Source organism: Xenopus laevis, chromosome 2S (assembly GCF_017654675.1).
Source record: "Xenopus laevis strain J_2021 chromosome 2S, Xenopus_laevis_v10.1, whole genome shotgun sequence".
In the NCBI taxonomy this organism is placed as follows: domain Eukaryota; kingdom Metazoa; phylum Chordata; class Amphibia; order Anura; family Pipidae; genus Xenopus; species Xenopus laevis.
The window spans coordinates 135,953,810-135,965,637 of record NC_054374.1 but is presented as its reverse complement, the minus strand read 5'-3'; positions in this window follow the sequence as shown (position 1 = coordinate 135,965,637).

Here is an 11,828-nt window from a genome sequence, read left to right as displayed (position 1 = left end):
AAAGGTAACGGAAGACAGTGCAGGGATTGACAGAATGGCGAGGCAGAGGATGAGCGGTTGCTGAGGTGTATGAGCCTCGCAGCAGTGTTCATTATGGACTGGAGAGGTGACAGTCTCTGGAGGGGGAGGCCAATTAAAAGAGAGTTACAATAGTCTAGACGCGATATGATGAGAGAGTGATTAAGAATTTTGGCAGCGTCTTGGGTGATAAATGATCGTATTTTGGATATGTTCCTTAGGTGGAAGTGACATGATTTAATAAGTGACTGGATATGAGGAGTAACCCCAAGGATAACCCCAAGGCACCAGGCCTGGGGAGAGGGGGTGATAGTGGAATTGTTAACTATGATGGATACTTCGGGGATGCTACTGGTGTTTCTTGGAGGAAAGAGAACCATTTCAGTTTTAGAGAGGTTTAATTTAAGGTAGCGTTGCGACATCCAGGTAGAGATAGCGGACAGGCAGGAGGAGACGCGAGTTCTGGGTTGAGATCAGGAGATGAGAGATAGATCTGAGTATCGTCAGCATAGAGGTGGTAGTGGAAACCATACGAATTTATTAATTTGCTAAGGGAGGAAGTATAGAGGGAGAATAGTAATGGTCCCAGGACAGAGCCTTGAGGAACTCCAACAGAAAGAGGTAGGGGAGAAGATGATACTCCATTGTAGGAGACACTGAAGGAACGATTGGTGATGTAAGAAGAGAACCAGGACAGGGCTGTGTCACGAAGGCCAAGCGACTGGAGGGACTGGAGGAGGAGAGGGTGATCTACAGTGTCAAATGCGGCTGAGAGGTCAAGCAGTATTAGTAGTGAGAAATGATTGTTGGCTTTAGCGGTTAAAAGGTCATTAGATAGTCGAGTCAGGGCAGTTTCCGTGGAGTGTTGTGGCTTAAAACCAGATTGTAGGGGGTCCAGCAGGTTATTGTCAGAGAGGAATGAGGTAAGTCGGTTGTAGACTAGGCGCTCAAGTAGTTTAGAGATGAAAGGTAGCAGAGAGATAGGTCGGAGGTTGTCAAGATTGGAGGGATCAAGAGAATGGGGGTGACAAGAGCATGTTTTAGTTGAGAAGGAAACAGTCCAGTTGAGAGCGAAAGATTAAATAGGTGAGTTAAGGCTTTGATTAGACAAGGATTGGTATTGCGGAGAAGTTTCGAGAGAATTGGATCAAGCGGGCAGGTGGTAAGGTGAGAGGAGGCCAGAAGCTTTGAGACTTCCTCATCAGTGACAGGGGTGAAGGAGCACAGGAGAGACTGGGCAGTGTGGAGGGAGGGTGGTGGAAGTCTAGGGGGGTTGAGTAGTGTAATGTCCCTTCTGATAGTGTCAATTTTGTTTTTGAAGTGCTCAGCAATATCTTGAGCAGAGACAGATGTGCATGGAGGGGGTGGAGAAGGGGAAAGGAGAGTGTTAAAGGTGGAGAAAAGTTGTGCTGGTTTTTTAGAAAGGGAGTTAATGAGTGAAGTAAAGTATGTTTGTTTGGCTTGGAAGAGGCTGGTGTTAAAGGAGCGCAGGGCGGATTTGTAGCTCCAAAAGTCTGATTCTGAATGGGATTTGCGCCAGCGACGCTCAAGTGCACGTGAGTGTCTTTGGAGCACTTTTGTATGAGCAGTATGCCAAGGTTGAAGTGGTTTGGTTCGAGAACGTTTAGTTTTTATAGGAGCAAGCTCATTTAGGGCAGTGGTGAGAGTACTATAGTAGACAGAGGTAGCCACATTAGGACATGAGATGGCTGAGATATTAGAGTGAAGAGAGTCAAAGGAAGAAGAGAGATGTGACACGTCTACAGCTTGCAAGTCACGGTAAGTACGTGTTTGGGGAATAGCAGGGGGTGAGGAGGGAGTTAGTGAGAGTTGAAATGTGAGCATATTGTGATCAGAGAGTGGAAATGGGGAGTTAGTAAAATTGGAGGTTGAACAGAGTCTGGTAAATATGAGATCCAGAGCATTACCATTGGAGTGAGAGGGGGAGTCTGAGCACAAAGATAAGCCTAGGGAGGAGGTTAGTGAAAGAAGTTTAGAGACAGAAGAGTTGTTGATGTTGTTAACGGGTATATTAAAGTCACCTAATATGATGGATGGGATGTTAGATGAAAGAAAGTAAGGAAGCCAGGCTGCAAAGTTGTCCAGAAATTGTGCAGTTGGTCCTGGTGGTCGATATTTAACAGCAATGCAGAGTGAAACAGGAGAAAAGAGCCTAATGCAGTGAGCCTCAAATGAGGAGAATGATAAAGAGGGAACAGGTGGAAGAACTTTAAAAGTACAGCGGGGAGAGAGAAGCAAACCCACCCCACCTCCAGGTCTGTTACCAGGTCTAGGAGTATGAGTAAGGTGTAGGCCCCCATAGGACAGGGCAGCAGGTGAGGCAGTGTCAGTAGGAGAGAGCCAGGTTTCAGTAAGCGCAAGTAGGTTAAAGGAATTTGCAATGAAATGGTCGTGTATAGCGGTGAGTTTGTTGCAAACAGATCTGGCATTCCAGAGAGCACATGAAAGATTAACTGGGTTTTTGGGTATAGGAGTAAGTGTTCTGTACTGATTGAATTTGCTCCGGAGAGAAGGAGCTCGTGGTCGTGATATAACTGGGATGGGGTAAGGGCCAGGGTTTGGGGAAATGTCCCCAGCTGCCAGCAGTAGAAAGGAAAGCTAGACTAAGTGAGAGTGGGATTTATAAGTCCTTGGTTTGTATGAAAAGGAGGAGTTTTGTGGAATAGCTAAACAGAGTACTTTATAAACTGTTTTAAGGGTTTACACCAGATCTCTCACCATAAAGCCACTCTTATAAAGACAGCTCGAATTTTGACCATCTTTGCTATTGGCATTGAAAATACAGCAGTGGTCAAAATATCCGTCTCCACTTCCTATAATAATCCATGGGAATCATGATGCCTGAAACCCAGGACCTAAACACGCCCTCATGTTGTGAGTGTGATCTGAGCATGTGGTGCATGTGATGTCAGCGCGTCATGCGAGTGATGTCACATGGCTTATTCAGTGGAAGTGATGTCAGCGTCCCGTGTGCGTGATGTCACTTCCGCGTGCTTCCTCGGCCCCCCTACCCCTCTCCCCATCAGCTCCGTCACCGGATTTCCTATGGAAATCAGTGGTGGAGGGTAGAGGGGTTAAATAAATACAAACAAAAACGTAAAAAATAGGCACCCCGAAACCGTGCTGCCCTAGGCACAGGCCCTCGGGGGCCTTAATATAAATACTGCCCTGCTGAAGCCCACAAGCAGTGACAAGTACTGTAGGTCAAAATGCCTTGTGTTACATTAGCCTAAAGCTCGAGCTTTGTAAAGAGAAAATAAGGAAATTTGACTACAATTTAAAATATCAGCACAATATTTTAACAAATGCAAATGATTTTTCTTCAAAAAATATATTCTTTTCAGTTAATATCCTTTAATAAAAGCCAGTGAGGCTGCTCTGATACATCCTGTCTCACTTAGTTATCACTGGAATGCATTTCATGCATGGAATCCCATGCCCATGGCTAGTAGAACACTCTAAAAACTCAAGTAGCAGAACTAAAAGTCAAAGATGCTAGAGCAGTACACACGGTTACAGTGTCCTCCTATTCTGTACAGTGCTACAGTAAAGATACTTTATTACAGTAGAACCCACTTTTACATTTCTTAAGGATCGAGTGAAATAATCGTAAAATCTGGGGGGAAAAGTACAGAGAGTGCAGGACCACAAAAAAACAGCAAATAATCTGGGAAAATAAATTTAAGGATGTACAATCAGGATTCTAGTTTATCTTGATACAGGTGTGGGATACGTTATCCAGAAAACTGTTATCCAGAAAGCTCCGAATTACAGAAAGGCCACCTCCATTGACTGATATAATTAATCCAATTTTATAAAAATGATTTCCTTTTTCTCTGTAATAATAAAACAGTACCTTGTACTTGATCCAAACTAAAATATAATTAATCCTTATTGGAAGAAAATCCAGCCTATTTGGTTTGTTTAATGTTTACATGATTTTCTAGTAGACTTAAAGGACCAGTAAAATAAAAAAATATTTAAAAGAAAATTGTTTCTACTTAACGAAAAAAAAAACCACCAAGGCAGTTTTAACTTTAAATTTGCAAAGTCTTTATTAAGAAATTACTTACCGACAGTGTCAGACTGGGATACCAGGGGCCCACCCAAAAACCTTAGACCAGGGGCCCACCAAGAGAATTTAGACCAGGGGCCCACTGTCAGTACTATTATTCTTCCTCTCCTAGCTCAACCTCTATTTATAGTTTTACATACTATAATCTATTATTCCATCTATTTAGCCTCTTTGTTCTCATAGAAATAGGGAATGACCATGAAATTGGTTTGAAGTAAGAGGCCCACTGACACCTGGGCCCACCGGGAGTTTTCCTGGTATCCCTGTGGGCCAGTCCGACACTGCTTACCGATTTTCTGCTTGTGCTCCTCTTCAAAAACAGCGACAGGGCGATGATCCATTGCGTGGCGCTCGATTTCTCCTCCCTGGCTATCTCCTATAGAAGGCAGGGAGGAGAAATCGAGAGCCGCACGATGGATCGTCGCCCTGTCGCTGTTTTTGAAGAGGAGCACAAGCAGAAAATTGGTAAGTAATTTCTTAATAAAAACTTTGCGAATTAAAAGTTAGTAGAAACAATTTTTTTTATTTTTTTTTATGTTACTGGTCTTTTAAGGGATGAAGATCCAAATTATGGAAAGATCTGTTATCCGGGAAACCCCAGGTCCCAATCACTTTGCAAAACAGGTCCCATACCTGTATTTTGTTGTTCTATGGGTCGCGATCATTTCAGCTGTGCAATAACACTTAGGGGCATATTTATCAAGGGTCAAATTTCGAATTGAAAAAAACATCGAAATTCAAATTCAAAAAGACCAACTGAAATTTAGTTTTTTTTGGTCGAATAGGTCCGTTTTTAATCGAGTAGGTCCATATTTGGCCGAATTTGAATTGTACAAATCTAAGGAATATCGCATTTCCCAAACAAACTTTGATTTTTCAAAGTCCACCAATTGACTCCAAATAGGTCATAGGAGGTCCCCCATAAGCTAAAACAGCAATTCGGCAGGTTTTAGATGGCGAATGGTGGAAGTCACATTTTTAAAGAGATAGTACATGATAAATTTCGATATTCGGATATTTAAATTTTTTTCAAATTGCAAATCTAATTTGGACTATTCCTTAGTTGAAGTACACAAAAAACAGCTCGTAATTTGAATTTTTTTCAATCGAAAATTCACCTCGACCTTGTCTGCCCCATTAAAATATATATATATATCTATATCTATATATATATATATATATATATATATATATATCTATATCTATATATATATATATAGCTAGTTACTGCATGCTTACTGCTAAAAGGTTAAATTGTGTGTAGTAGCTTTTTTCCATTTGCTGTGTTTTCCATGTAGTCAAAGTTAATGCTTAAATGAAGATTGGGATCTGCCAGTCTGAACAATGTACAAAACACATGCACTCACTTCTGCTGAACTTGTATGGAACTCAGCATCTGACAGGGCCTACCAGAGAACATGACATCCAGGGCCCATCTCACAACAATTAGACATAAACAGTGCTAAATGCTATAGGTGTAATAAACCTATGGTGAAAATGAAAAAAAAAGGGGGTAATCAGTTGTCCCTGGCCAGAGCCCAGCAGGAGATCATATGGTACTTTATCAGGCCAACCCTGCCTGAATGTATGACTGGACATTTCTACACAGTGAAACTTTGGTCCGACACTGCTTATTGGAATCCATAAAATCCCTTGGCTGAGTTATGGTCAATGACATCAGATGTCAAGATATGGTTTGCAGGTTTAGGTACCATTAAGATGGCCATACATGGATAGACATCGCCAAACGAGCGGATCTCCCTCCGATATGCCCACCTTGAGGTGGGCAATATCGGGCTGATCCGATCGTGGGCCCTAGGGCCCAACGATCGGATCCTAGCGAACGCAAACGGGCGGTCGGATCGCGGGACCGCATCAACGAACAGATGTGGCCGCGATCCAACGGGATTTTTAATCCCATCTGATCGAGATCTGGCAGACTTTCGGCCAGATCTCGATCGGGGAAGCCCGTCGGAGGCCCCCATACACGGGCCAATAAGCTGCCGTCTGTCGGCAGCTTTTATCGGCCCGTGTATGGCCACCTTTAACGGGTTTGTGATAAAGAACTATGTGCCTGAATCTCCCCATGTACCATTGGCTTATTGGCCAAAATAGACATGTGGTTCTTGCTTTTTTGAGCAGCTGCCATTTTCCTAACATGGTGGTTTCTGCTCTAAGCTGGAGACGACAGACGAAATGCCAAACTGTTGTCCCTAATGCTAAAGTTCATTGATCATAGGACAAGGGTTCCAGAATGAATTAGTATACAGTTCATGAATCATCAAGCCCCATATGAGCTACACAAATCAACCTTTTTGTTTTCGTGCAGGTAAGTTATTTGCCATTACTTACAGACCTTTTTCAAGAGAAATTGCTGGAACTGCTTAACTGCCTCATTAGGTAATGCAATATGTCTCTGAACTCTGTGCTTCAATTATTGGATTAGCCATTTCTAAAAGGTCCACCCAAGCTCCGTCAAGTCGAGTCAAGTCAAGAAAGATTTTTTTGTCATCTCTGCTACGTACAGAACATATACAATGAGATAAAATGCCTTCAAGGAAGTTCACACAAGGGCAGTAAAATGTATAATCTCTAACAGCATCATTCTGGGAATATCTGTTTTTGGATGTTTTTGTTTCTCTGTCATAGCTGGATGGATTTTTATGACACACTATACATGTTACATCATTCTTGTGGGGCTTTTCATGATGAACCCTGTCATATCTGTTCTTATTAGTGTCCCTGAAATGATAGGAGGATATACAGTTTATCATGTTCTCCAGAACAAGCAAGGACAGCATTTGCAGCTTTGTGTCCTTGGTTATGCTTATTCTAGTCCACTAAAGGGATTAACACCAGCGGTGGTTCCCTAAAGAACCAAAAGCAGAATAACCAGGGAGGGGCAGAACATGGCAAAAAAAATCTTTGTGACAACAAATCAACTCCACCTGCGCCTGCAGCCTCTACGCTTATGCAACAGACTAAACTTTTACCCATTAACCTTTCGGATCAAAGACAGAGAGGGAGAATCACAAAAGCGTGTAAAAAAAAAAAACATTGCCTATAAAATCGATATCTGTATAGTATTGTAATACCTGTATTACAGAAATCTAATAAGGGAAACCTGGGCACTGTATTGAAAAAGAGACAGACTATAAAGCTCTTGCATGGTTGCTCCTTCTTAAAGGAGAAGCAAAGCCAAAAGTTAAAAAACCCTACCCCCCACCCTATATAGACCCCCCTCGCTCCAGCCTAAAGGTGGCCATACACGGGCAGATAAAGCTGCCAATATCGGTCGTTTGGACCGATTTGACAGCTTATCCGCCCGTGTATGGTGGCTTCCGACGTGTCTTCCCGATCGGGGAAAGATCCGCTCGATGTCGCCAAACGAGCGGATCTTTGAGTCTATGGCCACCTTAAGTGTTACCCTGGGTAAATGCCCCTAACTTTTTACTTACCCCTCGGTGCAGATTCAGGCATTGGAGTTCACGGCACCATCTTCAGGCGCTTCTGTAATCTTCGGAATGAGACCGGCGCTTCGGCAATTTGCGTGAGTTTCCAACTGCGCATACGCCGACATGCCGGTCTCATTCTGAAGATTACCGAAGAGAGGAAGATGGCGCCCATGAACTCCACTGGACAGAATCTGCATGGAGGGGTAAGTAAAGACTTAGGGTCATTTGCCCGGGGTAACACTTAGGTTGGGGGGAGGAGGGAAGTGGGTCTATGTAGGGTAGGGGATAGGGGTTTTTTAACTTTTGGGTTTGCTTCTCCTTTAACCAAATGCTCAGAACCTGTTCCGGATCTCCATAACTTGTGTATTCGAAAATCATTTAAACGTTAAATAAACCCAATATTACTGTTTTGACTACAGAGGAAAAGGTAATCATTTTCAAAAATGTGAATTATTTGTTTAAAATTGAGTCTATGGGAGATAAACTTCTAGTAAATCTGAGCTTTCTGGATAATGGGTTTCTGGATCCTATATCTGTACACGGATTTCCATGCAAGCAGGGTAAAGTGGTCCTGAGGGAGATGGCCGGTGGAGATTTTCTAGGTAGTAGGAGGCTGAAGGCTGGGTCTGTAGGGGTTATGGGGCAAATTCACTAAACGACGAAGTGCCTAACGCTAGCGTTAATTCTCTAGCGTAGCGCATTTTCGTTAATTCGCCAATTCACTAACGGCCGCTGGCGTAAATTCGCTAGTGTTACTTCGCACCCTTACGCCTGGCGAATTTGCGCAACGGACATAACTACGCAAATTAACTGACGCGGAAATTTTTCTGAACGCTACCTTTTACGCCAGACTTCCTTCGCCACCTCAGACCAGGCGACGTGCAATAGAGTAGATAGGGATTGCTTAAAAAAAAGTTAAAAATGTTTCTAAGTCCCAAAAAATGCTGGCGTTCTTTCTTTTTTTATGGGTGATAGGCTGAAAAAAAATCAAAAAATTTTTTGGGGCTCCCCTCCTTCCCCCCTACATTTCCTAACTCATGGCAACTTAACTATACAGTGGGCACATGTGTAGGGCAAAATAAAAATTTTATTTGCTGTTTTGAAGGTTTCCCAGGCTTGTGTAGTGATGCTACATATACCTCCATTGTAACTTCAATTTGGCGCCGTATGCAAATTAAGCATCGCTAGCGTAACTTCGCTTTGCTTGGCGAACTTCGCAACCTTATGCTTCCCCTGAGCGCAACTTCAGATTTTAGTGAATTTGCGAAGCGCTGGCGAAAATACGCCTGGCGAAGTGCGGCGAAGCGGACGCTGGCACGAATCTTAGTGAATTTGCCCCATATATCTTTCATCTGGACTGGAGAAAGCCCTGCAAAGATTATGGTCTGGCCTGCTGCTTTTGTGCCGCTCACCCCATTAAGGAGAAGGAAGACTATGATGATTAATATACCACTAAGGAACACACACACATAGAGCAATTTTACTGGGGTAATCTCAAAAAGAACAGAAATGATGTCTTGTAATTCAATTTAGGAGTTATAAAACAATATAAAAAGAAGTCTTACCAAGCCCTGAAGGCAGTTTTTTCTCTAATGCTCAGCCAATATCGTATATGTAAGGGGAAGGGGTGATTGAATGGATTGCATTCTCCAAGCACTGATAAAAATTCCAAGTATGCATATAGAATGCATAAAAAGTAAGCACTGTCCTTTTCAATACAAAATGTGCTCTTGCGCAGGTCTAATCATTGCTATGTCTCTGATTCCCAAAGTAAGATATTTTAGCTATTCCTACTAAGAAGAAAGTATTATGCACTGGGAGCAGTTCTCAAGGTTTCTTAATGTTGGTGCCAGGGGTGAAATTCCCACAGAGATTGAATAATTACACATGTGATGAAGATTTGGTCTTTTCCTTATATGATGCCGATTACGTTCTCTCATGAAGGGATTGTTTGTGAGGGTTAGAAGTTTATCTGTATAGAATACCAGTCACGATGATATCATTTTTCTTTTTCTGCTTTGCAGTAAATAGTTATAAAACAGAAGGCCGCCAGGGCAGAGGGAAAAATCAGATGAGTTATGGTTTGTCATTCTTTATATACTTCAGGCCTATACTCCCAACATGCAAGTTCCCATGGGATTGCCCTGGGAATGTTGGCACACAGTGAGGGGGTGTGGGTGTCCCAGGAGAGACTTGTTGATTTTAGGTCTTTTTTTTCCCACAAAGACGACACAGTGCCAAAGTTCTGTGGGTAATTTAATCCAGAGGCCAAAAAAGAGCAGATAGTGAAGAAGCAGAAGGGTTTACAGGCTGAGTATGATGCTGAAAGCTCAGAGTGATGTGATTGTGTGATAGGCTCATCTGATAAGACATGTCTGTGATGTGCCTTTACATAAACATATGAACATAGGGTATAAATAAGGGCTTTTGGCATCTTGCTGTAGACTGACGAGTTGGTGAATAAATTGCTTTTGACATGCATTAGTAGGACGAAAGGAGCATTTCCCATACTTTGGCATTAATACTGCTCTTGCTCCACGTCGTTTTCTTCAGAATTGGGGATTGCTGCATGCACAGTAGAGTGAAAAGGCTGGCTTTTTTGTTAAAGTGTGTTTTTTGTCTCTAATGCACATGCACACCTGTGTGAAGTAAGAAGAGGAGGAAGAGGATTGCTCCATGGCACTTGCAGGAAGAACCCTGTATCGGGGCAGTTTTCTGCTTATTGGAGCACCAGCCCGAGTATACAGTAACATGCCCTGATTTTTGGGAAGGACACAAAGGCCCAGGCCTCAGCAGTAGTGATGGGCAAATTTCTCCCTCTTTGACAAAAAATTAGTGAACTTCCTGCGAAATTCGCAAAACGGCAAAAAATTCACGATAAAATCGTGAAAATCTAAAATTGACACCCGCTTCCAATTTTGCCGCTGGTGTTAAAGTCAATGGGCATCCGAATAGTGTTGATGTGCAGAGATTTTGACGCGAGTGACTTTTCCAAAAAAAATTTATGCCGGTGAAACACACAAATTCACTGCAAATTCGTGCCAGCCGAATTTATTCGCCCATCACTACTAAGCAGGTTTCTTCCAGAGCTGTTGTGACCCTAGGATTATAAAGGTATCACTTGCAAAAGTGACTGGCGGAGTGAATTTACATTCATTTACTATTGGGGTTTAGATCATTCTGGACATTTATTATTTCTGACAGAAGTACATGGGCTGACCTGCAAAATGGGGATCATGCCTGGGAGTTGCCACCCCCTGTGTCCCACACAATTAGTTCAGCACCTGTCCGTGATAAATAAAGGGGATTAGACCACTCAAAATGTAATATAAAGGAAAACAAGTTAGTCAATCTATACTCATCCTGTGAGCCTAGGGCAAATTATGAACAAAATAGTTCAAATAACAGAATTAAGAATGGCTACTTTAACAAGGAGAAATTAGAAATATATTCTGTTGTATTTAATAAAACTGTGCCTGTGCTCCATTTTACTGGTTAAAAAAAAAAACTATCCTCAGTATCATCTGTAGTTTATATGTATATGGTGGTACTCTTCCGCTCTGTGGGGTCACCAAATGAAAAAAAATAAAAAAAAAAACCATCAACCAGACAGGTCTGATTAAATGTTACACAGATACAGAAGTCTTGGATGATCACCTGTTCAACAGTAGCAAAGGGGTGAGAGGCAAGTCCGGACTGAGAATTAAAATAGGCCCTGGCATTTTAGGTATATAGATGCCCAAACAGCCCCCACCAGCCCACTACGGACTTTCTATGGCAGCTTATAGCAGCCCATCTGGCATTTGCCAGAACCCACAGATTGCCAGTCCGGGCCTGGTGAGAAAGACACAGAGACAGAAAGGAATAGTGGTATTGCCATTTTCTACCGTTAATGAAAATGGACTTGCTACAAACAGTATACCTCTGCTGAATATTGGCCTTAAAATTGTGTTCGGGAGTTTATTATTCAAGATGCTTAATGTAATATATTATTTTAAATTATTAGTAAAAAATATGCTTCAAGCTGATTTTTTTTGCCATTATACAACAAACATACAACTCTAAGAAAAAGGCTGCAGTGCAGCACCCTCTTGTGGCTGATGAGGAATCTACTGGCTAAAATTAACATGTTGCGCTTCCCCTTTTTTTGTATGTAAAGCTTATATTTTATATATATATATATATATATATATATATATATATATATATATATATATATATATATATATATATATATATATATATATATATATATATAT